The 27,946-nt window shown below is 46.8% G+C and overlaps 1 protein-coding gene across 1 annotated transcript in view; it reads left to right on the forward strand.

The window, feature by feature from the left end:
- Positions 1 to 27,946, forward strand: part of LOC124045081 (adherens junction-associated protein 1-like) — a 94,419-nt gene that overhangs the window by 5,620 nt on the left and 60,853 nt on the right. The gene's annotated exons all lie outside the window — the stretch shown is intronic.

Below are 27,946 nucleotides of genomic sequence, written 5' to 3' on the forward strand. Positions count from 1 at the left end.
TGCTATTAGTCCATACAAACACATGAATAATAGATTTACTACATGAAACAACAGTTAGTCCCCCCCAAAAAATGAAAAGGAAGTTTGTTCTGAAGTGTCTGTCCTATATCTGAGAGAGATATGAAAGATCAGGAAACATTTGTATTTATTTTTTAAATATTTTTTTACTTGTATTTAACCCCTTATTTTTGGCACTGACAGTCTCTATATATACTTCCATATATTTTTTCAACTGGTACCAGGGACCTTCAGACAAGTCTTGTGAGGCTGTGTTGCGTCTCTGAGCTTCCCATCTCTGGAGAAGTGTGTGTGTGTGTGTGTTTGCGTGCGTGCGTGCTTGCGTGCGTGCGTGTGTGTGCGTGCTTACAAACACCCTGCACTCAGCAGTCTGCTAAACTCAGGAGGGGAAGGAGAGCTGGTCCCTGTGACACACAGCAGTGACAACAAAACACAAACCGCCAACTTGGACCATGCTATTAACACCTGACGTAACAGTATACATCTCAGTTTGCCCAAACTGCACAGCGTGATCTTCTGAATCTCATTAGTGCGTTTTATAGCTTAAGAATTGCCACAACATAGAGTGGAGTTGATCAGACCTCTTACTGTAGCACAGCACTGGCTGTTAATGTGGGGCACTTAAGTCAGAATTGTGATTCCCTGAATGGTGTTAAAGTTAGACTCAGCATAATGATATCAGCATTCACAACGGGGTTACTTCCTGCCTACAGAAACAACAACACCAGGATTCAAGACGGACACTAATTTGGCCCTACCTTGAGGCATGCCCATGTTGGGAAGAGCCAATAGTGGCAGTCTTGGCAGATTTGAATTTTGTTGTTGTTGGTTTCTGTAGGCAGGAAGTTGCCTCGCCTTTCTTTAAGGGAATTGAAATACCACCACAACAGAACAAGACTTTGAGACATTAGCCAGGTTATGTTGTTACATTGTTGTGTCATGGTAAAATATGCCTAACATCTGAAGAAATTACACGTTATGTGCATGACAAAGGTTTACTTAGAAGAGTTAGAATCAAAATGAATATTTCATACCATCAATTTATTGAACTAAACACCATGCATGTTAACTACAAATATTCTCAAACTTATCCGAAATATAGGCCGAGCTCCATTCCATGCAACTGAAACATACTCTATTCCAACCACAATATGCTAACTGCAGAGAAGAGGTTTATAGCGAATTTGTGAGTGGTTTTAATGACCACTGCTGTAACCAAGCCTTGCCACAGTTGCCAGTGTGTGAGCATGTGAAGGAGGATATGCGCTATTATTTCACTGAAGCACATCCATCGCACTGAACCGAGCCTGGGAGAGGAAGCAGCGGAGCTCATAGTTGATTCATGTAGTGAGCTTTTGTCGGATCAATACTGCCTCTACAAAGGATCAGATTTATCCGTCAGGGCACCTCCACTAACTGGCCTGCTGCATGCAGGCATGGAGGTCGTCTCTCAGCGGCCTGCTTTTCCGAAAATACTTCATAAATGAACAACAGGGATTTTCTGGGAATGGTTTCCCTTTTCCCTGTTCCATCCAGTCAGACGGCACAGTAATTGAGATGGCTGGATAGGAGGCGGAAACCTTGAGTATGAGAACTGAGTTGATTCTAACATTGTCCCATAAGTCCAATCAGGAAGCTTGGGGTGGTCCTTCCCCCATCCCTCTCCTTTCGCCATGCAGCCTCATCCCCCCGCTTATCTTTTTCAGCATGTGGGTCATGTACACAGTAGTGGAGGACGTTGTGCTGAGGGATTAATTAATGGAACGTCAAAGCGCCCTTGGCTGTTGCATCTTGGATCCTCCACATTTTTTGTCTTTCCAGGCGTAGGTTCCCACAGCTAGCGGAGAAGCAACACTACTTCATCCGCCCGTGGTAGCAGCTGCTGCCTGATCTGCCTTACAGGCATGGTGTGTGTGTGTGTGTGTGTGTGTGTGTGTGTGTGTGTGTGTGTGTGTGTGTGTGTGTGTGTGTGTGTGTGTGTGTGTGTGTGTGTGTGTGTGTGTGTGTGTGTGTGTGTGTGTGTGTGTGTGTGTGTGTGTGTGTGTGTGTGTGTGTGTGTGTGTGTGTGTGTGTGTGTTTGTGTGTGTGTGTGTGTCTGTGTCTGTGTGTCTGTCTGTGTCTATGGCAGGGTTGACTTTTTACAGCTTTTCATGTGAGAACCTCAAGCATTGTGTTGAAACACTTGTAAAATATTTACCACCTAGAGGCCTGCACTGAGGCAATCCATAAATCTGCAGAACCTTCGCTAGAGCAATTTACTCTGAAATAGTGGATTTCTACTGAGAAACCATGACGCTGGGCTAGTTCCCAGGTTCGTAGGTTCGTTGTCGGAAGTTTACCTACACTGACACAAGTAATTTTTACAAATATTGTTTACAGACAGATTATTTCACTTATAATTCACTGTATCACAATTCCAGTGGGTCAGACGTTTACGTACACTGAGTTTACTGTGCCTTTAAACAGCTTGGAAAATTCCAGAAAATGATGTCATGGCTTTAGAAGTTTCTGATAGGCTAATTGACATAATTTGAGTCCATTGGAGGTAAACCTGTGGATGTATTTCAAGGCCTACCTTCAAACCCAGTGTCTCTTTGCTTGACATCATGGGAAAATCATAAGAAATCAGCCAAGACCTCAGGAAAAAGTGTAGACCTCCACAAGTCTGGTTCATCCTTTGGAGCAATTTCCAATCGCCTGAACGTACCACGTTCATCTGTACAAACAATATACGTAAGTATAAACACCATGGGTGTAACGGTGTTCGTCTGTTGAAGGAGAGTCGGACCGAAATGCAGCGTGTTGGTTACTCATGACTTTAATAAATGAAGAGCGTAACATGAAATAACTCATAAATACAAAACAACAAACAGAACGTGAAACTTATTACAGCCTATCTGGTGAACACTACACAAAGACAGGAACAATCACCCACGAAATACAAAGCAAAACTATGGCTCCCTAAATACGGTTCCCAATCAGAGACAACGAGAATCACCTGACTCTGATTGAGAATCGCCTCAGGCAGCCAAGCCTATACAACACCCCTAATCAGCCGCGATCCCAAATAATACAAACCCCAATACGAAAACAACATATAAACCCATGTCACACCCTGGCCTACCCAAACATATAACAAAAACACAAAATACAATGACCAAGGCGTGACAGAACCCCCCCCCCCCAAGGTGCGGACTCCCGGACGCACCTCAAACCATAGGGAGGGTCCGGGTGGGCGTCTGTCCATGGTGGCGGCTCCGGCTCGGGACGTGGACCCCACTGCATTAATGTCCTTGTTCCTCCCCTTCGCGTCCTGGGATAATCCACCCTCTCCGCCGACCATGGCCTAATAGTCCTCACCCAGATCCCCACTGGACTGAGGGGCAGCTCGTGACTGAGGGGCAGCTCGGGACAGAGGGGCAGCTCGGGACAGAGGGGCAGCTCGGGACAGAGGGGCAGCTCGGGACAGAGGCAGCCTGGGACTGAGGGGAAGCCCAGTACTGAGAGGAAGCCCAGTACTGAGAGAAAGCCCAGTACTGAGAGGAAGCCCAGTACTGAGATGAAGCCCAGTACTGAGATGAAGCCCAGTACTGAGATGAAGCTCAGGCAGGTAGTAGGCTCCGGTAAATCCTGGCTGGCTGGCGGATCTGGAAGATTCTGGTTGACTGGCAGATCTGGAAGATTCTGGTTGACTAGCAGATCTGGAAGATTCTGGTTGACTGGCAGATCTGGAAGAGACTGGTTGACTGGCAGATCTGGAAGAGACTGGTTGACTGGCAGATCTGGAAGAGACTGGTTGTCTGGCAGATCTGGAAGAGACTGGTTGTCTGGCGGCGCTGGGCAGACTGGGAGCACTGGCGGCGCTGGGCAGACTGGGAGCACTGGCGGCGCTGGGCAGACTGGGAGCACTGGCGGCGCTGGGCTGACTGGGAGCACTGGCGGTGCTGGGCAGACGGGAGACTCCGGCAGCGCAGGAGAGGAGAAAGGCTCTGGCTGCGCAAAACAGGTGGGAGACTCCGGCAGCGCAGGAGAGGAGAAAAGCGCTGGCTGCGCTGAACAGGCGAGCGCGCACTGAAGGCCTGGTGCATGGTGCTGGAACTGGTGCTACAGGATCGAGGACACGCACAGGAAGCCTGGTGCGGGGGAGCTGCTACCGGAGGACTGGTGTGTGGAGGTGGCTCTGAATAGACCGGACCGTGCAGGCGCACTGGAGCTCTTGAGCACCGAGCCTGCCCAAGCTTACCTGGCTCGATGCCCACTCTAGCCCGGCCAATAGGAAGGGCTGGTATGAACTGCACCGGGCTATGCTCCTGCACTGGAAACACAGTGCGCTCCATAGCATAACATGGTGCCTGCCCGGTCTCTCTAGCCCAACGGTGAGCACAGGGATTTTGCGCAGGTCTCCTACCTGGCATAGCCATACTCCCTTCTAGCCACCCCCCAATAATTTTTTGGGGCTGCTTTTCGGGCTTCCAACCGCGTCGCCGTGCTGCCTTCACATACCAGCGCCTCTCCGCTTTAGCCGCTTCTAGTTCTTCCTTGGGACGGTGATATTCTCCAGGCTGCGCCCAGGGTCCTTTCCCGTCTAATATCATCTCCCAAGACCAGAAGTACTTATATTGCTGCTCCTCACAATTAACAGGGAGAGTAGGCTCAGGTCTGACTCCTGACTCAGCCACTCTCTCTCTGCGCCCTCCCCCAATACGTATTTGGGGTTTACTTTCGGTTTTTGCTCTGCGCCGCGGTGTCTTCCTTTTCGACTCCATTCGCCTATAGCCCTCTTCGCATTGCTGCAGCAAATCCCAGGCGGGCGCCTGCACTCTCTCTGGGTCGGCCGCCCACCTGTCGATTTCTTCCCACGTCGTATACTCCATGCAGTATTTATGCTGCAGTAGTTTATGTGTCGGGGGGCTAGGGTCAGTTTGTTATATCTGGAGTACTTCTCCTGTCCTATTTGGTGTCCTGTGTGAATCTAAGTGTGCGTTCTCTAATTCTCCCCTTCTCTCTTTCTTTCTCTCTCTCGGAGGACCTGAGCCCTAGGACCATGCCCCAGGACTACCTGACATGATGACTCCTTGCTGTCCCCAGTCCACCTGGCCATGCTGCTGCTCCAGTTTCAACTGGCCTGGGCCATAGGACCATGTCCCAGGACTACCTGACATGATGACTCCTTGCTGTCCCCAGTCCACCTGGCCATGCTGCTGCTCCAGTTTCAACTGTTCTGCCTTACTATTATTCAACCATGCTGGTCATTTATGAACATTTGAACATCTTGGCCACGTTCTGTTATAATCTCCACCCGGCACAGCCAGAAGAGGACTGGCCACCCCACATATGCTCTCTCTAATTCTCTCTTTCTTTCTCTCTCTCGGAGGACCTGAGCCCTAGGACCGTGCCCCAGGACTACCTGACATGATGACTCCTTGCTGTCCCCAGTCCACCTGACTGTGCTGCTGCTCCAGTTTCAACTGTTCTGTCTTATTATTATTCGACCATGCTGGTCATTTATGAACATTTGAACATCTTGGTCATGTTCTGTTATAATCTCTACCCGGCACAGCCAGAAGAGGACTGGCCACCCCACATAGCCTGGTTCCTCTCTAGGTTTTTTCCTAGGTTTTGGCCTTTCTAGGGAGTTTTTCCTAGCCACCGTGCTTTTACACCTGCATTGTTTGCTGTTTGGGGTTTTAGGCTGGGTTTCTGTACAGCACTTTGAGATATCAGCTGATGTACGAAGGGCTATATAAATAAATTTGATTTGATTTGATTTGCCTCTACCGTCCATAACGTCCTCCTTTCGCTGCTGAAGCTGTCGCTGTCGCTGCCAGTTTACACACTGCTCAATCCGTGAGTGGTGGGTGATTCTGTAACGGCGTTCGTCTGTTGAAGGAGAGTCGGACCGAAATGCAGCGTGTTGGTTACTCATGACTTTAATAAATGAAGAGCGTAACATGAAATAACTCATAAATACAAAACAACAAACAGAACGTGAAAACTTATTACAGCCTATCTGGTGAACACTACACAAAGACAGGAACAATCACCCACGAAATACAAAGCGAAACTATGGCTCCCTAAATACGGTTCCCAATCAGAGTCAACGAGAATCACCTGACTCTGATTGAGAATTGCCTCAGGCAGCCAAGCCTATACAACACCCCTAATCAGCCGCGATCCCAAATAATACAAACCCCAATACGAAAACAACATATAAACCCATGTCACACCCTGGCCTACCCAAACATATAACAAAAACACAAAATACAATGTCCAAGGCGTGACAATGGGACCACTCATACAGCTCAGGGAGGAGATGCATTCTGTCTCCTGGAGATGAACGTACTTTGATGCGAAAAGTGCAAATCAATCCCAGAACAACAGCAAAGGACCTTGTGAAGATGCTGGAGGAAACAGGTCCAAAAGTATTTATATCCACAGTAAAACGAGTCCTATATCAACATAACCTGAAAGGCCACTCAACAAAGAAGAAGCCACTGCTCCAAAAACGCAGTAAAAAAGACAGACTATGGTTTGCAACTGCACATGGGGACAAAGATCGTACTTTTTGGAGAAATGTCCTCTGGTCTGATGAAACAAAAATAGAACTGTTTGGCCATAATGATTATTATTATGTTTGGAGGAAAAAGAATGAGACTTGCAAGCCAAAGAACACCATCCCAACCGTGGTTGCAAATGGGTCTTCCAAATGGACAATGACCCCAAGTATACTTCCAAAGTTGTGGCAAAATGGCTTAAGGACAAAAAAGTCAAGGTATTGGAGTGGCCATCACAAAGTCCTGACCTCAATCCCATAGAACATGTTTGGGCAGAACTGAAAAAGCATATGCGAGCAAGGAGGCCTACAAACCTGACTCAGTTACACCAGCTCTGTCAGGTGGAATGGGCCAAAATTCACCCAACTTATTGTGGGAAGCTTGTGGAAGGCTACCTGAAACATTTGACCCAAGTTAAACAATTTCAAGGCAATGCTACCAAATACTAATTGAGTGTATGTAAACTTCTGATCCACTGGGAATGTGATGAAAGAAATAAAAGCAGAAATAAATAATTCTCTCTACTATTATTCTGACATTTCACAATCTTAAAATAAAGTGGTGATCCTAAATGACCTAAAACAGGGAAATTTTACTCAGATTAAATGTCAGGAATTGTGAAAAACTGAGTTTAAATGTATTTAGCTAAGGTGTATGTAAACTTCTGACTTCAACTGTACCGACGTGGGAATTCTAGTCATTGACTACAGCTCAGCGTTCATGTCACACCCTGACCTTAGTTGCATCTTGGTCCTCCTCTCTCTTTCACCCGAAGACAATCGTTACAGAATCACCCACCACCAAAAGACCAAGCAGCATGGTAACGGGCAGCAGCAATCAGGACTATTGGACTTGGGAGGAGATACTGGATGGAGAAGGACCCTGGACGCAGCCGGGGGAATATCGCCTCCCCAAGGCAGAGCTGTAGGCAGCCAAAGCGGAGAGGCGGTATGAAAAGCGGTATGAAGAGGCAGCACGGCAGCACGGCTGGAAGCCCGAGAGGCAGCCCCAAAAATTCTTTTTTGGGGGGCACACGGGGAGTGTGGCTAAGTCAGGTAGGAGACCTGAGCCAATTCCCCGTGCTTACTGTGGAGAGAGAGAGCGTCGTACTGGTCAGGCACCGTGTTATGTGGTAGAACGCACGGTGTCTTCAGTACGCGTGCTTAGCCCGGTGCGCTACATCCCAGCTCCACGCATCTGCCGGGCTAGGGTGAGGATCCAGCCAGGGCAGATGTTGCCAGCCCTGCTCTTCAGACAGCCAGTGGGTCTCCTCGGGCCAGGATATCCTATGCCGGTGTTGCACACTGTGTCTCCCGTATGTCTGCACAGCCCAGTGCGTCCTGTGCCTGCGTCCCACACGTGCCGGGCTAGAGTCACCATCCAGTCAGGACGGGTTGTGCAGGCCCTTAGCTCGAGACCTCCAGTGCATCTTCACGGTCCGGTCTATCCAGTACCACCAGTGCCAACACCACGCACCAGACCTCCAGTACGCCTCCACAGCCCAGTACATCCTGTTCCTCCTCCCCGCACTTGCCCTGAGGTGTGTGTCTCCAGCCCGGTACCACCAGTGCCGGCACCACGTACCAGGCCACCAGTGCGCCTCCAGGGTCCAGTACTCCCTGTTCCTGCTCCTCACACTCGCCCTGAGGTGTGTGTCCCCAGCCCGGAACCACCAGTGCCGGCACCACGCACCAGGCCTATAGTGCGCCTCGGCAGTCCTGTACGCCCTGTTCCTCCTCTCCGCACTCGCCCTGACGTGCGTGTCCTCGGCCCAGTACCACCAGTGCCGGCACCACGCACTAGACCTACAGTGCGCCTCACCAGTCCAGAACGTCCGGCAACAGTACCCAGTCCAGAGTGTCCGGCAACAGTACCCAGTCCAGAGCGGCCGGCGATAGTCCGCAGACCGGAACCTCCTACGACAGGCCGCAGACCGGATCCTCCTGCGACGGGCCGCAGACCGGAACCTCCTACGATGGGCCGCAGACTGGAACCTCCTACGACGGGCCGCACACCCGAACCTCCTACGACGGGCCGCAGACCGGAACCTCCTATGACGGGCCGCAGACCGGAACCTCCTACGACGGGCCGCAGACCGGAACCTCCTATGACGGGCCGCAGACCGGAACCTCCTACGACGGGCCCCAGACCGGAACCTACCACGACGGGTCGCAGTCCGGAACCTACCACGACGGGTCGCAGTCCGGAACCTACCGTAACGGGTCACAGTCCGGATCCGAGTCTCCCGCCACTCACTCCAGACTCGACCATCAGTCCAGTGGAGTCCTCTAGTCCGTGGTCGGCGGTGAGGGTTCCCGCTCCAGAGACTTTAAGTAAGGGTGAAGTGGAGCGGGGTCCACGTCCCGAGCCAGAACCGCCACCTCTGATTTATGCCCACCCAGACCCTCCCATATAGTGTTAGGTGTCCGGCCGGGAGTCCGCACCTTTGGGGAGGGAGGGGGGGGGGGGGGTACTGTCACACCCTGACCTTAGTCTTCTTTGTTTTCTTTGTTATTTTGGTTAGGTCAGGGTGTGACATGGGTGATGTATGTGTTTTTGTCTTGTCTAGGGGTTTTGTAGGTTTATGGGGGTGTTTTCTATTCTAGGTGTTTTGTAAGTCTATGGTTGCCTAGATTGGTTCTCAATTAGAGGCAGCTGTCTATCGTTGTCTCTGATTGGGAACCATATTTAGACAGCCATATTCTTTGGGTATTTTGTGGGTGATTGTTCCTGTTCCAGTGTTTAGTGTTCACGTTACGGGACTGTTTCGTCTACAAATACCTAGGTGTCTGGTTAGACTGTAAACTCTCCTTCCAGACTCACATCAAGCATCTCCAATCCAAAATTAAATCTAGAATCAGCTTCCTATTTCACAACAAAGCCTCCTTCACTCATGCTGCCAAACATAACCTCGTAAAACTGACTATCCTACCGATCCTTGACTTTGGCGATGTCATTTACAAAATAGCCTCCAACACTCTACTCGGCAAATTGTATGCAGTCTATCACAGTGTCATCCGGTTTGACACCAAAGACCCATATACTACCCACCACTGCGACCTGTATGCTCTCGTTGGCCCTCACTTCATATTCGTCGCCAAACCCACTGGCTCCAGGTCATCTATAAGTCTTTGCTAGGTAAAGCCCCGACCTTATCTCAGCTCACTGGTCACCATAGCAGCCCCACCGTAGCACGCGCTCCAGCAGGTTTATTTCACTGGCCACCCCCAAAGCCAGCTCCTGCTTTGGCCGCCTTTCCTTCCAGTTTTCTGCTGCCAATGAATGGAACAAATAGCAAAAATGACTGAAGCTGGAGACTCATATCTCTCTCACTAACTTTAAGCATCAGCTTTCAGAGCAGCTTACAGATTATTGCACCTGTCTGTAGCCCATCTGTAAATAGCCCACCCAACTACCTCATCCCCATATTGTTTTTTTCTGCTTTGCACACCAGTATCTCTACTTGCACATTCATCTTCTGCTCATCTATCACTCCAGTGTTTAATTGCTAAATTGTAATTATTTCACCACTTTGGCCTATTTATTCCCTTACCTCCCTAATCTTACTTTATTTGCACACACTTTAGGTTCCTGGAGAGCAGGCAGTGTGCCCCTGATGATGCGTTGGGCAGACCGCACCACCCTCTTGGTTTTTGCATCAACAGTTTTCCTTTTGTTATATGTCACAGACGGTCACTCAATTACCCCATGTCAGTTAAAAGTCTAATGCAGCTGTTTTATCTCAATATCAAATCCTTTATGGGTGACAATTATGTATATTACTGTGGTTGTTTTCAATTAAAATGGGAAAAAATAAACAAAAATGTATTCTTAGCAAGAAAATTAGCTGATATTGTCAGAGAGGTTTGGAACTATATTTCTTATTGGTCTATTAACTAATTTACTGCAGGGCCAAGACTCCATCCCACCAAAACAGGCAGAAATTTCAGGCAGTCTTTTCAAACGGCTCTTTTCACCATTTCACAGTATTATTGCAACGTCGTAGTGTGGAAATATATATAAAGGCTTTTGCATACACTTGGCAAAAAAAAGTAACGTTTTTTAATTCTCTGGGTTTAAAAAAAAGTTTATTCTTAAATTAGGGCGTTTTCACATGACATGCGGCACCCTGGTTTGGTTTACGGTAGTGTTTGTGAGAATTCTACAAAATACTTTTTGCAAGATCTGAAAATGACAGTTTCAGGGTATGATTAGCAAGACACACATTTTACATGACGTTAGCGAGCTATCTTGTTTACAATGGGCAAAAAAAGTTCCACACGACTCGCGTTGCTGCGTCACAATACCTGGTACTATGGTCCTAGATCTTGGACCCACTACTCACGCAGGTCCAGGATTAGTTTCAGCCAGGGTTCATTTGCGTTTCACACATGCTTTATTGCGTGGATCAGGGTGCCAAGCTCTCCAGGATCCGGATCATAAGAGGATATGTGAAAGTGCCCTTAGTCTAGTCAGCTATTTACAGTAAAGTTGTAGTAATCATGGCAAAATTACCGACCAGGGCACTTAGGGCACGTGCCCAGGGACCCTGACCTCCAAGTGTTCTGATGTTCAGGGGTCCCCCATTGATTTTGTTAGTCACGCTAACTCAAATATCAAATGTACATGCCATGACAAAATGTCATAGAATTGCAGGAAATTAGCTTTTTAGACTACAAAAATGTATCCCACTCAATGTTTCCACACTGACCAGAAGCTGGAAACTGCACACTCCAATTAAAGTTCCAGCTTATACTTATTTCTCAAATAACACTGTTTGATTCATGATTTCAAAATGTCTTGCGATGGGAGGAGTGTGTATACTGTAGTGTGTGTGTGTATGTGAGAACATGCTGGGTGGTGTTTGCTCTAACGCTTACTCTAAGAGGTTGAGCACACAGGCCTCCCAACAGGCTCCAAATGGAGGCTCAATGGGCTCTCAGCCTTTCCTAAGACTTGCCATTTTAAACAGACTTATCAAAACCACACAGACCGCTATCAATATTCACAAAATGGGATTTCTTGAGCAAGCACAAGCCACTAGGCCTACCAAAAAACAGTATTTTGCTGTTACTTTTCTGTTGATGAACAAGTGACAAAAGTGATACATTTTCCAAGTGTCATGAACTAGGGCCCTGTGTTTTAGTTAACCTTTATTTAAAGCTTTTTTATCAAACTGTCCCCTTTTCTTTTCATGTCAGATGGTAGAGGACCATCCTCAGACAATTTCTTTAATGTCACATGCACAAGTACAGTGAAATTCCTTTAACAATGTAGTACAGGCCTCCCGGGTGGCGCAGTGGTTAAGGGCGCTGTACTGCAGCGCCAGCTGTGCCACCAGAGACTCTGGGTTCGCGCCCAGGCTCTCTCGTAATCGGCTGCGACCTGGAGGTCTGTGGGGCGATGCACAATTGGCCTAGCGTCGTCCGGGTTAGGGAGGGTTTGGCCGGTAGGGAAATCCTTGTCTCATCGCGCACCAGTGACTCCTGTGGCGGGCCGGGTGCAGTGTGTGCTAACCAAGGTTGCCAGGTGCATGGTGTTTCCTCTGACACATTGGTGTGGCTTCTGGGTTGGATGGCGCTGTGTTAAGAAGCTTGATTGGGTTGTGTATCTGAGGACGCATGACTTTCAACCTTTGTCTCTCCCGAGCCCGTACGGGAGTTGTAGCGATGAGACAAGATAGTAGCTAGTAAACAATTGGATACCAGGAAATTGGGAGAAAAAGGGGTAAGAAACACAAAAAAACTAGACTATTAGACTTAAATGAACAATATCACCAGTATTCTCAATCTAGTCTCCGTGGTTTAAGTTTAGCATATAAACTCTTAAATGTTTTAAACAAAAGCTTAGAGAATTAATTAACAATTATAAAATTCTAAAAATTCTACGCACACTTCCAAACATTTTCATCTTATGATGGGCTGATTAAAGCCTGCCAGAGGATGATGCTTTTCTCTTCTCCAGAACACCCCCAATCGCCCACCTTCCCCCTGAATTCCCCCCTCCACAACACTGCTACTCTTAACGGGGGCCAAGGCTGAGCCCGTTCTATCTCTGGTCCAGACGCTAAGACAGTTATTGGAAAAAAGGGAAACAACAGAGGCAATAAAGGATTAAAATAACTATAGACAAATTTGCTAATGGCCCTAATTTGAAGCACTGCCACAATGTGACATTTACTCAGGGGATTATATGTAGGAGATAAGTAATGCATTGATGTCTCAAAAGAACACTAATGTTTTCCAGGCTTTGATAATAGATTCAGTGCCAATGGTAGTATTGGATAGAATGCAAGCTAATATGGAATGAGGCACTTTATATCTTGTATTTCCTAATTCTGTATCCCGAGACTACTGGCACCACATTTACTTATTGTCTGTGACTGTGCAATATCTGACAGTGTGATAAAATAGGCCTAACCTTTTTTTGTGATGACTGTATGAAAGAATAACACGTTTTTTCCTCTTCTACTCGTGTCAGAATATGGCACATTCAATGAAGGAAGAGATTTTGTCTGGAGGACTGTAGTGCTGTAGCTAGATAAACTTGGGGAGTGGTTAATGTAATAAAAGAAGCAGCCATGTATCCTCATCATTCATGAATTCTCAATGTGGCAGCATTCATCAGGGTCCCTCCAAATCCCTGTCAGTATTTTGTATACACCCTGACATATTCAATTTGCCTTATCGTTAGTAATTCATTGAGTTTCTTGGACTGAAAGACGGGCTGCCATATTTTTCATTTCAATTACACCATTTTCTGTGAAGTCCGGCTATTGTAAATGTCTATATATCTCCGGAAAATGATAGCTGGTGTTTTACCAACATCATGGATGATTAACTTAATTGTACACGTTCCTTTCTAAGTAACATTGGAGATTAACATCAATTCAGCTCTTGAGAGACACTTGCATTACAGTGTACTATAGCGTCGTTCCATCAAGCTTAATTCAGGGGAAGAAGATGCCATTGCCCATTAACGTTCTCCCCATCATTCTCTCCAGTGAGCTAACTGTTAGTCTCACTCTAACTATCTGTAGAATAACAATTTACCAGTGATTCATTTATCATCTGCAGAATCAGCATTTCCCTTGAATGTCATGTTAACCATCCCTGACCAGGGAGACTGAGAATAAGAAAGTAATTAAGAGGAGAATGGTGCAGTAGATCTTCATAAGTGCTCTAATAATTCCATCCTAACCATCTCCAAGCCCCAGTCTTAAGCGCTGTAATATAGCTCTCGTGTTCCTAATGATACCTGTGTTCTAAAGTGGAGATGGTGGAGATTGTATCTCATTTGTTGATGTGAGTTCTTGGCAAGTTCTTCACATCATCTGCCACCCCACCCCATTCCTAAACCTACATTGAGCACCAGCCCTTCAAAGAAACTCAAAACAGTATGAAACCACAGGCTTTTTTGAGAAAGTTATTAATCACTTGGCTGTTTCAAGGTTCTGATAGAGGTAGCGATAGAGAAATCAGCCATGGAGACTCATTCACTTCACTACATTGCAGTGGGGGTTGATGTCGGTGCAATGCGCAAAGACGTCATAGGGGAACAGAAATTAGACTTTTTGTAATCTCTCTGTAATTTCCTTGTTTTTCTATATATTTTTTTCATAGTGGTCAGTCGTTTATTTCAGTCGTTTGGAGCACGGTTGCTTAAGGCTATTCGGGCTTTAAAGTGCATCTCCACTGACCTCGTCTTAAAAACAGTGATTATTCTGGGTCATACTCCCTTAAAGCGGCAATGCTCGTATTAATCGAAGTGGGAAGGCAGTGAGGGACTGTTTTCCTGCCCTTGTTTTGCCGTACCCCTCAAAGTACGAGAGAAAGAAACCTCATGACCCGCTCTCTTCCTTATCTACTTAGGGTAATGTAAAAAATAAAGGCTGCTTATGAATCGCGGCGATACAACCACCCACTGTGGATATTTTGGTTAATTTACGCTTCAGATGTAATTAATTATGGGGTAATTGCCATCCTATGGTGCATGTGTGTGTTTTGTGTGCCTATTTAGACTTTGGGGGGTTTACTGTAATTTCCAAACCCATGTTGGTGTGCACACACTTCTGATGTTAACCATGATAGTAATATGAAATGCTCAGTCTAATCTGCCAATATGAAAAACATGTTTTCCAATTCCAATCAAGGTCAACTACATTGTCCTAATCCTAATAATGTTCATTTGTTTCTGTCGATGAATCCTTTTAAGATGCAGCTATAGCATCATTCATTGGAACAAGACTACTGTGCTATTTTCCATCCAGACTCACTGTCGATGGTGCATTGACACATGGTTGTTTGGGGAATGCATCAACATGATGTCAGCTTGTAATACCACAATCTGCTGCTGCACCAAAAACAATAGCAGAGCCCCGGTCCCTCTCCTTGCATGCTTGAAGCTATTCATAGAACCCAGGGCCTCGGCTCTCTTCTGCTCTCCTCTTAACTACACTCGTGGGGCTATTGTTGTAATTTGATGAAGCAGTCAAATCTGTCCTGCTGCCAGTGGGCTCCCAATTGCTGTTTCTGCCTGCACTGCCCCTGTGAGTCAGATGAAAGGGATCCTTCCTTGTTCCATGGGCTGTATGTGATCACACAGTTTCCCCCCGCTACACCACTCTGCAACTGTTCAGGAGTTCCTCTCAAGGTAAAGCAACTGCTACCCCCCATCCCTCCCGTCCCTCCCTCCCATTTCCCCCACTCTTCTATTTTCAGTATCATAACCCTCATGTGGGCAGGTGCTCGAGGCTGCCAGTTTCAGGAGAGGAGAGGTAGAATGAATGGATTCCCATTGTATTAGCTACTGCTGATAATTTGCTTGAGTTTCAGATGCCTTTCAATGCCCTTTCAATGCTCTTCATGCAGAGATGAACCTGGTTCTTAGTGCCACGACTGTGGTTTTCAGAATGTCGTTCCTTACCCCCGCGTACCCTAAAGGTGATGGAAGGCCTTGGCAATGCTGTGTCTTTGCAATGAAAAAAAAAGGAATAAAAAGCAGCCTTTTCAGACAACTTGGCTAACTTGGTCTTATGTCAGAATACACACAGGTATAAAATGACAGAGGCCGTTCTCTCCCAGTCAACTGGAAATTGATCCTGTTACGTAAATCACTATACTCTTCCAGAGTTGTGAAATATGTAATTACAACAAGCTTTGTAATATACACGGAGTGTACAAAACATTAGGAACACCTGGTCTTTCCATGACAGAATGACCAGCTGAAAGCTATGATCCCTTATTGATCACCTGTTAATTCTTTAGAGTCTAAAACCTTGTGGGGAGGGGCGATGCTAAGATGACATATGGAATTGTTTTAAGATGGATACTATGGATAATTTAGCTATTTGATTTGGAATTTTAGGACCCCTTGAGGTATACCCAAAAATATTACAAAATTATTTGATCAAATATTGATTATGAACTGTACTACTGTAGCCCATAGAAAGTAATTGAATAACACGTTCATAAATGGAAAAATTTGAAAAAAGGAAAACATCTATAATATAAAACAAGGTTCTGAAGTGTCTGTCCTAAATCTAGAAGATATAAGAAAACTCAGGAAATATATATACAGTGCCTTCGGAAAGTATTCAGACCCCTTGACTTTTTCCACATTGATCAATCTACACACAATACCCCATAATGACAAAGCAAAAACAGTTTGAAAGGTTTTTTTTGCTAGCAAAAACTTTATTAAAAAAATATCTAAAAACGGAAATATCACATTTACATACATATTCAGATCCTTTACTCAGTACTTTGTTGAAGCACCTTTGGCAGCGATTACAGCCTTGAGTCTTCTTGGGTATGCCGCTACAAGCTTGGCACACCTGTATTTGTGGAGTTTCTCCCATTCTTCTTTGCAGATCCTCTCCAACTCTGTAAGGTTGGATGGGGATCTTTGCTGCATAGCTATTTTCAAGGTCTTCAGAGATGTTCGATCAGGTTCAAGCCAGGGCTCTAGCTGGGCCACTCAAGAACATCCAGAGACTTGTCCTGAAGCCACTCCTGCGTTGTCTTGGCTGTGTGCTTAGGGTCGTTGTCCTGTTGGAAGGTGAACCTTCACCCCAGTCTGAAGTCCTGAGCGCTCTGGAGCAGGTTTCCATCAAGGATCTCTCTGTACTTTGCTCCGTTCATCTTTGCCTCGATCCTGACTAGTCTTCTAGTCCCTGCCGCTGAAAAACATGCACCACCATGCTTCACCGTAGAGAGGGTGCCCGGTTTCCTCCAGACGTGACGCTTGGCATTCAGGCCAAAGAGTTCAATCTTGGCTACATCAGACCAGAGAATCTTGTTTCTTATGGTCTGAGAATCTTCAGGTACAATTGGGCTGTCATGTGCCCTTAACTGAGAATTGACTTCCGTCTGGCCGCTCTAATCAAATCAAATCAAATCAATTGTCACATGCGCCGAATACAACATGTGTAGACCTTGAAATGCTTATTTACAAGTTCTTAACCAACAATGCAGTTCAAGAAATAGAGGTAAGAAAATATTTACTAAATAAAAAAAGTGATTTAAAAATAAATAAACAAGTAACACAATTAAATTACATAACAATAACGAGCCTATATAGAGGGGGTAACAGTACTGAGTCAATGTGCAGGGGTACAGGTTAGTCAAGGTAATTTGTAAAGTCACTATGCATAGATAATAAACAGTGAGTAGCAGCAGTGTAAAAACAAAGGGGGTGGGGGGTGTAAACGTAAAAAGTCCGGGTGGCCATTTTATTAATTGTTCAGCAGTCTTATGGCTTGGGGGTAGAAGCTGTTAAGGAGCCTTTTGGTCCGAGACTTGGCGTTCCTGCACTGCTTGCCTTCCTCTGACACCGCCTTGTATATACTGTAGGTCCTGGATGTCAGGAAGCTTGGCCCAATGTACTGGGCCATACACACTACACTCTGTAGTGCATTAGGTGTGACAGGTGTGGGTAATGATGGACAGTGGGAGCAGGCGTGACACAAAGAGATACTTACAGTTTATCACTGTGTATGATGTTATAATATCTTATGTAGGTGTTATAATGGCTTTATGAATGCAGGAATATATGAAAATGGTGAACAATTTGCCAGCACACCGTCAAATCGCAGATGAACAGCAGATCAACAGCAGATCAACATTCAGTTTGGTGTGTGTGGTCCTTAAGTGTAAGGTCTCCAAAATATATGTCACCAGTTAAATGTTGTACTGACTTTGCACAGCACTTTTGGAGTAGCTGCTGAGGGAAAAAACTGTAACTGTAGATGTTTTCCTGTCAAGGGTCTTACACCTAGATGATTAAATGGCCGCTGCACTCTTGTGGATAGCAACCTAGCTCGAGTCTGATGCCTTGGACAGGCTCCCATTTTAAATGTGCGGAATCCAATGAAGGCAATAGCAAAACCTGAATCTACCTCGCCTCATACACTAGACGTACTATAGTAAACACAAATCTGGGACACTGAATTGAGTATGATATGTTACATTTTGTATGGTTACATAGGATAGAAAGTTACTTAAGACAAAAGCAAAAGCAGAGTGGTCAGTGTGGATGGGTAGGTGCATAAAGTGAACGTTATATACACCCAACTATCTAGCGATCCAAAGGTTGCGTTTTCGAATCATCACGGACAACTATAGCATTTTAGCTAATTAGCAACTTTGCAACTACTTAGCATGTTAGCTAACCCTTCCTCTAAAACGAACCTTAAACCCTAACCCCTAGCCTAGCATGTTACGATAAGATGAGTGAAGAGGTGTGGAGTCAGGCGCAGAGAGCAAAGGATGTGGGAAAAACAACACGCTTTAATGTCCTGGCAGGGCAAGCGGAGAGGCAGGTTTTGGGTCGAGAGCCACACCCTGTCCCCAGGTGCAAACACGGGGGCCTCACTGCGGTGACGGTCAGCGCTCTTCTTCTGCCTTATACTCGCTTGGCGTAATGACTCTTGGACCGCCCTCCAGGTCTCCTTAGAGCGCTGTACCCACTCCTCCACCGCAGGAGCCTCAGTCTGGCTCTGATGCCACGGTGCCAGGACTGGCTGGTACCCCAACACGCACTCAAATGGTGACATGTTGGTAGAGGAGTGGCTTAGTGAGTTCTGGGCTATTTCTGCCCAGGGAATATATCTCGCCCACTCCCCTGGCCGGTCCTGGCAATACGACCGCAGAAACCTACCCACCTCCTGGTTAACTCTCTCCACCTGACCATTACTCTCCGGGTGATACCCTGAGGTCAGGCTGACCGAGACCCCCAGACGTTCCATAAATGCCCTCCAAACACGGGAGATAAATTGGGGGCCCCGATCAGAAACTATATCCTTGGGCACCCCGTAGTGCCGGAAGACATGGGTGAAAAGAGCTTCCGCAGTCTGTAGGGCCGTAGGGAGACCGGGCAATGGGATAAGACGGCAGGACTTAGAGAACCGATCCACAACGACCAGGATTGTAGTGTTACCCTGAGAGGGGGGAAGGTCAGTAAGAAAATCCACCGATAGATGGGTCCACGGCCGTTGTGGAACGGGAAGAGGTTGTAATTTACCTCTTGGCAGGTGTCTAGGAGCCTTACTCTGGGCGCACACAGGAGGAAACATAGAATCGCACATCCCTCCTCAAAGTGGGCCACCAGTACTTCCTCTCAAGACCTCTCACTGTCCTATAAATACCTGGGTGACCCGACGAGGGATAGACAATGAGCCCATCGAATCAATTGATCACGGACAGCCAGCGGCACGTACCTACGACCCTCCGGACACTGTGGAGGCGCAGGTTCCCCCCTTAGCGCCCGCTCGATGTCCGCGTCCACATCCCATACTACTGGTGCCACCAGCTTAGCTGCCGGAATGATGGGAGTAGGATCGATGGACCTGTCCTCAGTGTCATAGAGTCTTGACAGCGCGTCAGCCTTAGTGTTGAGGGAACCTGGTCTATACGAGATAGTGAAACGAAATCTAGTGAAAAACATGGCCCACCTTGCCTGACGAGGATTCAGTCTCCTAGCTGATCGGATATACTCCAGGTTACGATGGTCAGTCCAGATAAGGAAAGGGTGCTTAGCCCCCTCAAGTCAGTGTCTCCACACCTTCAGGGCCTTAACTATAGCCAACAACTCCCTATCCCCCACATCATAATTCCACTCCGCTGGCCCGAGTTTCTTTGAAAAAAAGCCACAGGGGCGGAGCTTCAGTGGCACACCCGAACGCTGTGAGAGCACCGCTCCAACCCCAGCCTCGGATGCGTCCACCTCTACTATAAATGCCAAAGAAGGGTCCGGATGTGCCAACACCGGCGCCTCAGCAAACATCGCCTTCAACTTATGAAAAGCTCCGTTTGCCTCTGCTGACCACTGCAAACGCACCGGCCCCCCCTTCAGCAGTGAGGTAATAGGGGCAGCTACCTGACCAAAACCCTGGATAAACCTCCGGTAGTAATTGCCAAATCCCAAGAACCGCTGCACCTCCTTTACCGTTGTCGGAGTCGGCCAATTACGCACGGCCTTTACGCGGTCACCCTCCATTACCAAACCAGAGCTGGAAATGCGATAACCCAGGAAGGAAACTGATTGTTTGGAAAACTCACATTTCTCCGCCTTCACATACAGGTCATGCTCCAGCAGTCATCTAAGAACCTTGCGCACAAGAGATACATGCGCAGTGCGTGTAGCGGAGTAGATCAAATTATTGTCAATATACACCACTACACCCTGTCCGTGCAGGTCTCTGAGTATTTCATTCACGAAGGATTGAAATATAGCTGGAGCATTCTTTAAACCGTATGGCATGACGAGGTACTCATAATGGCCTGACGTAGTGCTAAATGCAGTTTTCCACTCATCTCCCTCCCGAATACGCACCAAATTATAAGCACTCCTGAGATCCAGTTTAGTGAAGAACTGCGCTCCGTGAAATGATTCCACTGCCGTAGCAATGAGAGGTAGTGGGTAACTAAAACCTACTGTGATGGAATTTAGACCATTATAATCAATACACGGACGTAAACCACCATCTTTTTTCTTCACAAAAAAGAAACTCGAAGAGACAGGTGACATGGAGGGCCGAATGTACCCCTGTCCCAGAGCCTCTGTGATATAAGTTTCCATAGCCACCTTCTCCTCCTGGGACAAAGGATACACATGACTCCTGGGGAGTGCAGCGTTACCCTGGAGGTTTATCACGCAATCTCCCTGCCTATGGGGTGGTAATTGGGTCGCTTTCTTTTTACTGAAAACGATAGCCAAATCGTCATACTCAGCTGGAATGCGCACGGTGGAAACCTGGTCTGGATTCTCCACTGTTGTCGCACCGATGGAAACCCCTACACACCTGCCTGAACACTCATCAGACCACCCCTGTAGAGTTCCCTGTTTCCACGAAATCGTAGGATTATGAATAGCTAGCCAGGGAATCCCCAGAACAACTGGAAACGCAGGTGAATCGATAAGGAACAAACTAATTCGCTCCTCGTGATTCCCCTGCGTAATCATCTCCAACGAAATTGTGGCTCTCTTCACCAGCCCTGACCCTAATGGTCGACTATCTAAAGAGTGCACGGTAAAAGGGGGGTCTACTTTTACTAACGGAATCCTCAACCTCTGAGCGAGTCCGCGATCTATAAAGTTTCCAGCTGCGCCTGAATCTACCAGTGCCTTATGCTGGAGAGAAGGAGAATAATTAAGGAAACAAATTAATAGGAACATGTGACCAACAGGAAACTCTGGGAGAGTGTGGTGCTTACTCACCTGGGGTGACCGATGAGTGTTCTACCTGCCCTCACGATTCCCAGATGAATTCCTCCAGCACCGACCAGACGTGTGCCCTCTCCGGCCACAACTGGTACAGGAGGAGCTTCCTCCTCCGATCTCCCTCGACGCGGTCCCTCCTAGCTCCATCGGGATAGGGGCAGGAGGATCAGGAGGTAGAACTGACAGGACCCTTTCAGAACGTCCACGAGCAGCTAGCAGATGGTCCAACCGGATCGACAGGTCTATCAGTCCATCCAGGCTAAGTGTAGTATCCCGACAGGCCAGCTCCCTACGGACATCCTCTCTCAGGCTACACCTGTAATGGTCTATCAGGGCCCTGTCGTTCCACCCTGCTCCCGCAGCCAAGGTCCGGAACTCCAGCGCGAAGTCCTGCGTGCTCCTCGTCCCCTGTCTAAGATGGAACAATCTCTCACCCGCCGCTCGACCTTCTGGAGGGTGATCGAACACGGCCCTGAAACGGCGGATGAACTCCGGGTAGTTGTCCTTCGCTGAGTCGGGACCGTTCCAGACCGCATTAGCCCACTCCAGGGCTCTACCGGTCAGGCAGGTGATGAGGACCCCTACTCTCTCCTCCTCCGAGGGGGCCGGCCGAACGGTGGCCAGGTAGAGGTCTAATTGCAGCAGGAATCCTTGGCACCCCGTCGCTGCTCCCTCGTAATTCCTCGGAGGCGTCATGTGCAGAGCGCTGGAACCGGATCCAGATGGGGGATATGGTAGAGTTGCTGGTGGGAGGGTCGGTGGGGTAGTAGTAGGGAAACCATTCCTCTCCCAACGATCCATCCTCTCCATCATCTGATCCATCGCTGATCCTAGGCGATGGAGGATGGACGTGTGATGTTGAACTCGCTCCTCCATAGTGGGAAGAGGAGTGGTCGCTGCTCCTGCTGACTCCATAGGTTGGTGCGGGCTTCTGTTACTGAAAATGAGTGAAGAGGTGTGGAGTCAGGCGCAGAGAGCAAAGGATGTGGGAAAAACAACACGCTTTAATGTCCTGGAAACATAACATTAACAAAAGTGGAAACACAAATGAACAGAAATATAAACGGACAGTGTGAAACCCAAATGCCAACAAAAATACACTCAAACAAGGAAACAGGAGAACAAGCCCGCACGAAACAGAAGCGGGCTGAACAGACTATATATAACCCTATCCTAACAACCAAACAAGAAACAGGTGCTACCAATTAGACAGAACTAAACGAACACAGAACAACGGATCGGCGATAGCTAGTAGACCGGCGACGACGACCGCCAAGCACCACCCGAACAAGAAGGGGAGTCACCTTCGGTAATATTCGTGACATAGCTAACGTTTTCCACCTAGATAACCTTAGCGTTAGAAGCAAAACTTCCTAGCTAACATTAGCCACAACAAATCAGAATTCGTAACATATTATACGTATTGAAATTCATAACATATTGCACAAATTGCCATTCGTAACATATTGTACAAATTGTAATTCATAACATATCGTACATGGATGATGGAAATCCACACACTAATGCATACAAAACAAAACGTAACATGTCATGCTGAATGGAATGTCACGGATCTATATTTACTATATTACATCTAACCCTAAGTCCAGGTTGAATAAATAGGTAGCAACAGTAACCAAGGGGGTGGAGCTTAAGGAAGGGTGAATTAGAAACTCGATTTAAACCATTCCACCTAGTGGTGCACTATGGACGATATTAAACTATTTTTACAGTGTTGCAGGCTGACATGATTGATGAAGACTTGAGACAATTTTTCCATTTTGGCAGCTGTAATGTCCTTTGTTCTTGTATAACAATCTCAAGGTTATTGAAATATTATTGACAACGAGTTGCACCAATGCCCCTGCTCCTATGACATGATGTTGGAAGCAGAGGTGAGATTAGGGACTGCAACAGGTCCCCACCAACATTTTAAGGGGTGAAACGGAATGGATTTCTGTTGAAAATGACAGGAAAACTGATTTTGAATTTCATCCCCTAAAAATTTAAATTTAACCCTCAGATGTTTGCGTTTATGGACCATCCGAACTGTAGAAATGAAACACATGCTCTCTGAAGCTTGCATATCGTTGCCCATTGATTTGACCTCAAGGTCATTTTTTAAACTTTGTGTGGGAGAGAGCATGATACAACAATTGCTGGCATAAATACACCATCAATTGCTAGACACCTCCTAACAAAAAGCCTCAGTTACTGTATAGGCTCTGAAAATGTCAACAGCTTAAACCACGAGACAATGCATCTAGGGCTATAAATCACGTAGAAAATACGAAACACTGATTCAGTGGGTACCCGCCTACCTGCCATCGCACCTACTGTAGCTCTTTCAGCCAAACAGAGGGAAGGTGCTTTCACCAAAGCACCTTTCAATGGCTGTGTTGGGAAGGGGAAATGATGTGTTCTCAGTGCAAGGGTTGTCGAGGGCAATGCTGATATAATGTCTATTGATGGCGATGTGGAGCAGTGGGGAGCTGAGTGGTGGGGAGCTGAGTGAAGGGGCTGGTGGGGGGGGGGGGGTGAACTAGATTATTTAAAGGCCTGCCTTTCTCACCTCCCTCTGGTGAAGAACCTGGATCTGCCAAAGGCCTTGTTTCTGCTGCTACCTGACTCCCAGGAAGAGTTCTAATTACAACCTATATTACACACAGCATTACTATACTGTGAGCATGGCAGACCTCCGCTTGCCCAGCCAGAAGACAAAAATTATAGTGGAATAACTGATTAGCTTGATAGGCAATGTTTTTTCTTTAGCACTTTGTATAGTACAGGATTCACACCCGAGATGGAGTAGCAGCAATATGTGTTTGTTTTTGTCCTTTGTTTTGTCCCATGTAAATTTTCAGCTTTTTCCGTTTTTTTTCTAAAATGTTTCGCTTTTTCCATTTTCAAATTAAATATACCTTCCTGCAACCCGCCTCACCCAACATGGTACGGATCTGCATTTTTTTAACCTTATAACTGGAATCTCCATCAGAAGCTAGCCTTCAGAAGATACCCAGCTAATTAGCTACTAGCTATTTAGTCATTGTTAGCCACTGCTAGCAGTCTTTACCTTTAGAACAGACACCATTCGCTTTAGCCAAGATAGCCCAGATAATATCTGCCAGTCTGCACAGCGCGATATCAACCTTGAGCATATCGGACTGCTTTTTTCCCTCACTACATCACCGGATTCCTGCCGAAAGCTCTGGACCATTACACCGGATCATCGCAGCTAGCTATCTGCTACTGAGTGACTATCGTGGCTAACGCCCTTGTCCCGAAGCAAGCACCAGTTAGCCTCGAGCTAGGCCTATTCCCCCGGCTAGCAAATTAAGTACACCAACTACTATACCTCTCTTGCCAATTGGCCTGGACCCCTTTGTCGACACGAAGCCCCGCTGATCCATCACGACTGGTCTGCTGACGTATTTTGGCCGATGTTCTCTCAACCGGCCTCTGCGTTGTTGATATCGGTTTTGGACCCAGCTACTAGCCCCGGCCCGCTAACTCTCTGAGCGCCGTGTCTTCCGCTCATCTAGCGCTGTGACAACTGCCGTGCGGCTCCCTGTTTCATCCATTTCTGCTTATTGGAACCTATGATCAATTGGCTACACAGCTGATGCCTACTGGACTGTTAATTAACACGGTACTTCATTTTGTTTATCTGTCAGCCCCAGCTAACTGACCCTCTCTGCCCATTCAATGCCATTTATCCGTTGTTGTTGTCTTAGCTGTTTACCCGTTGTTGTCTTAGCCCTCCCAATCAACACCTGTGATTGTTTTATGCCTCCCTCTAATGTCAATATGCCTTGTATACTGTTTTTTAGGGTAGCTCTCATTGTTTTGTTTTACTGCGGTGCCCCTAGTCCCGCTCTACATGTCTTAGTTAGCTCCCTTGCCCAACCCCCACACATGCGGAGACCGCACCTAGCTTAACTGGCGCTTCCAGAGATGCAGCCTCTCTCATCGTCACTCAATGCCTAAGTTTACCTCCACTGTACTCGCACCCTACCATGCCCTTCTCTGTGCATTATGCCCTGAATCTATCCTACCACGCCCAGAAGTCTGCTCCTTTTACTCTCTGTTCGGAACGCATGAGACAACCAGTTCTGCTAGCCTTTGGCCGTATCCTTATCCTACTCCTCCTCTGTTCCTCTGGTGATGTAGATGTTAACCCAGGCCCTGTGTGTCCCCAGACGCTCTCATTTGTTGATTTCTGTAACCGGAAAACAAACACAACATTTTCCGCCTCGATAGAAATACTAAAAGTAGTTGTAATCTACTGTAGAGATAGCCTGCAGAGTTCTGTCCTACTATCCACGTCTATGCCCAAACAGTTCAAGCTTCTACTTTTAAAAATCCATCTCTCCAGAAATAAGTATCTCACTGTTTTCCGCTTTTTCCGCTTGTGATAGACCCCCCTCAGCTCCCAGCTGTGCCCTAGATACCATATGTGAATTGATTGCTCCCAATTTATCTTCAGAGTTTGTAATGTTAAGTGACCTAACCTGGGATATGCTTAACCCCCCGTCCGTCCAACAATCTAAGCTAGATGCCCTCAATCTCACACAAATTATCAAGGAACCTACCAGGTACAACCCCAAATCCGTAAACATGGGCACCCTCATTTATATCATCCTGACCAACTTGCCCTCTAAATACACCTCTGCTGTTTTCAACCAGTATCTCAGCGATCATTGCCTCATTGCCTGCGTCCGTTATTGGTCCGCGGTCAAACGACCACCCCTTATCACTGTCAAACGCTCCCTAAAACACTTCTGTGAGCAGGCCTTTCTAATTGACCTGGCCCGGGTATCCTGGAAGGATATTGACTTTATCCCGTCAAAAGTGCCTTCCTCACCATCTTAAATAAGCATGCCCCTTTCCAAAAATGTAGAACTAAGAACAGATATAGCCCTTGGTTCACTCCAGACTTGACTGCCCTTGACCAGCACAAAAACATCCTGTGGCGCACTGCACTAGTTTTGAATAGTCCCCGCGATATGCAACTTTTCAGAGAAGTCAGGAACCAATATACACAGTCAGTTAGGAAAGCAAAGGCTAGGTTTTTCAAACAGAAATGTGCATCCTGCAGCACTAACTCCAAAAAGTTTTGGGACACTTCCATGGAGAATAAGAGCACCTCCTCTCAGCTGCACACTGCACTGAGGACAGGAAACACTGTCACCACCGATAAATCCACGATAATCAATCATTTCAATAAGCATTTCTCTACGGCTGGCCACGCTTTCTACCCCAACCCCGGCCAACAGCTCTGCACCCCCTGCAGCAACTGGCCCAAGCCCCTCGCCCAAATCCAGACAGCTGATGTCCTGAAAGAGCTACAGAATCTGAATCCCTTCAAATCAGCTTTGCCAGACAATCTAGGCCCTCTCTTCCTAAAATTATCCACCGCTATTGTCACAACCACTATTACTAGTCTGTTCAACCTCTCTTTTGTATCGTCTGAGATTCCTAAAGATTGGAAAGCGGCCGCGGTCATCCCCATTTTCAAAGGGGGAGACACCCTAGACCCTTGGTTTCTCTAATGACTGCTTCGCCTGGTTCATTAACTACTTCTCAGACAGAGTTCAGTGTGTCAAATCGGAGGACCTGTTGTCCGGACCTCTGGCAGTCTCTATCTCCAATCCAAAGTTAAATCTTGAATCGGCTTCCTATTTTGCAACAAAGCCTCCTTCACTCATGCTGCCAAACATACCCTTCGTAAAACGGACTATTCTGCCGATCCTTGACTTCGGCGATGTCATTTACAAAATAGCCTCAACACTCTACTCAGCAAATTGGATGCATTCTATCACAGTGCCATCCATTTTGTCACCAAAGCCCCATATACTACCCACCAGTGTGACCTGTATGCTCTCGTTGTTAGTATATTAGTCACCAAACCCACTGGCTCCAGGTCATCTATAAGTCTTTGCTAGGTAAAGCTCTGCCTTATCTCAGCTCACTGGTCACCATAGCAACACCCACCCATACCCAGCAGGTATATTTCACGGGTCATCCTCAAAGCCAATACTTCCTTTGGCCGCCTTTCCTTCCAGTTCTCTGCTGCCAATGACTGGAACGAATTGCAAAAATCACTGAAATTGGAGACTTATATCTCCCTTACTAACGTCAAGCATCGGCTGTCAGAGCAGCTTACCGATCGCTGCAACTGTACACAGCCCATCTGTAAATAGCCCATCCAACCAACTACCTACCTCATCCCCATATTTATTTTTTATTTTTGTTCTGCTCTTTTGCACACCAGTATTTATACTTGCAGATCCTCATCTGCACATCTATAACTCCAGTGTTAATTGCTAAATTGTAATTATTTGCCATTATGGCCTATTTATTGCCTTACCTCCTTACTTAATTTGCACACTCTGTATATAGATTTTCTATTGTGTTATTGGCTTTATGTTTGTTTATCCCGTGTGTAACTCTGTGTTGTTGTTTTTGTCGCACTGCTTGGCTTTATCTTGGCCAGGTCGCAGTTGTAAATGAGAAACTTGTTCTCCACTGTCCCACCTGGTTAAATAAAGATGGAGAAAAAAGGAAAAATTGTATATTTAGTTTTTATGCATATTGTGCATATTGTGTGTTTCTACAACACTGGGTAGGTGACTGCCAATGGAATATTTTTC

The sequence above is a fragment of the Oncorhynchus gorbuscha genome, linkage group LG10 (genome assembly GCF_021184085.1).
Source record: "Oncorhynchus gorbuscha isolate QuinsamMale2020 ecotype Even-year linkage group LG10, OgorEven_v1.0, whole genome shotgun sequence".
In the NCBI taxonomy this organism is placed as follows: domain Eukaryota; kingdom Metazoa; phylum Chordata; class Actinopteri; order Salmoniformes; family Salmonidae; genus Oncorhynchus; species Oncorhynchus gorbuscha.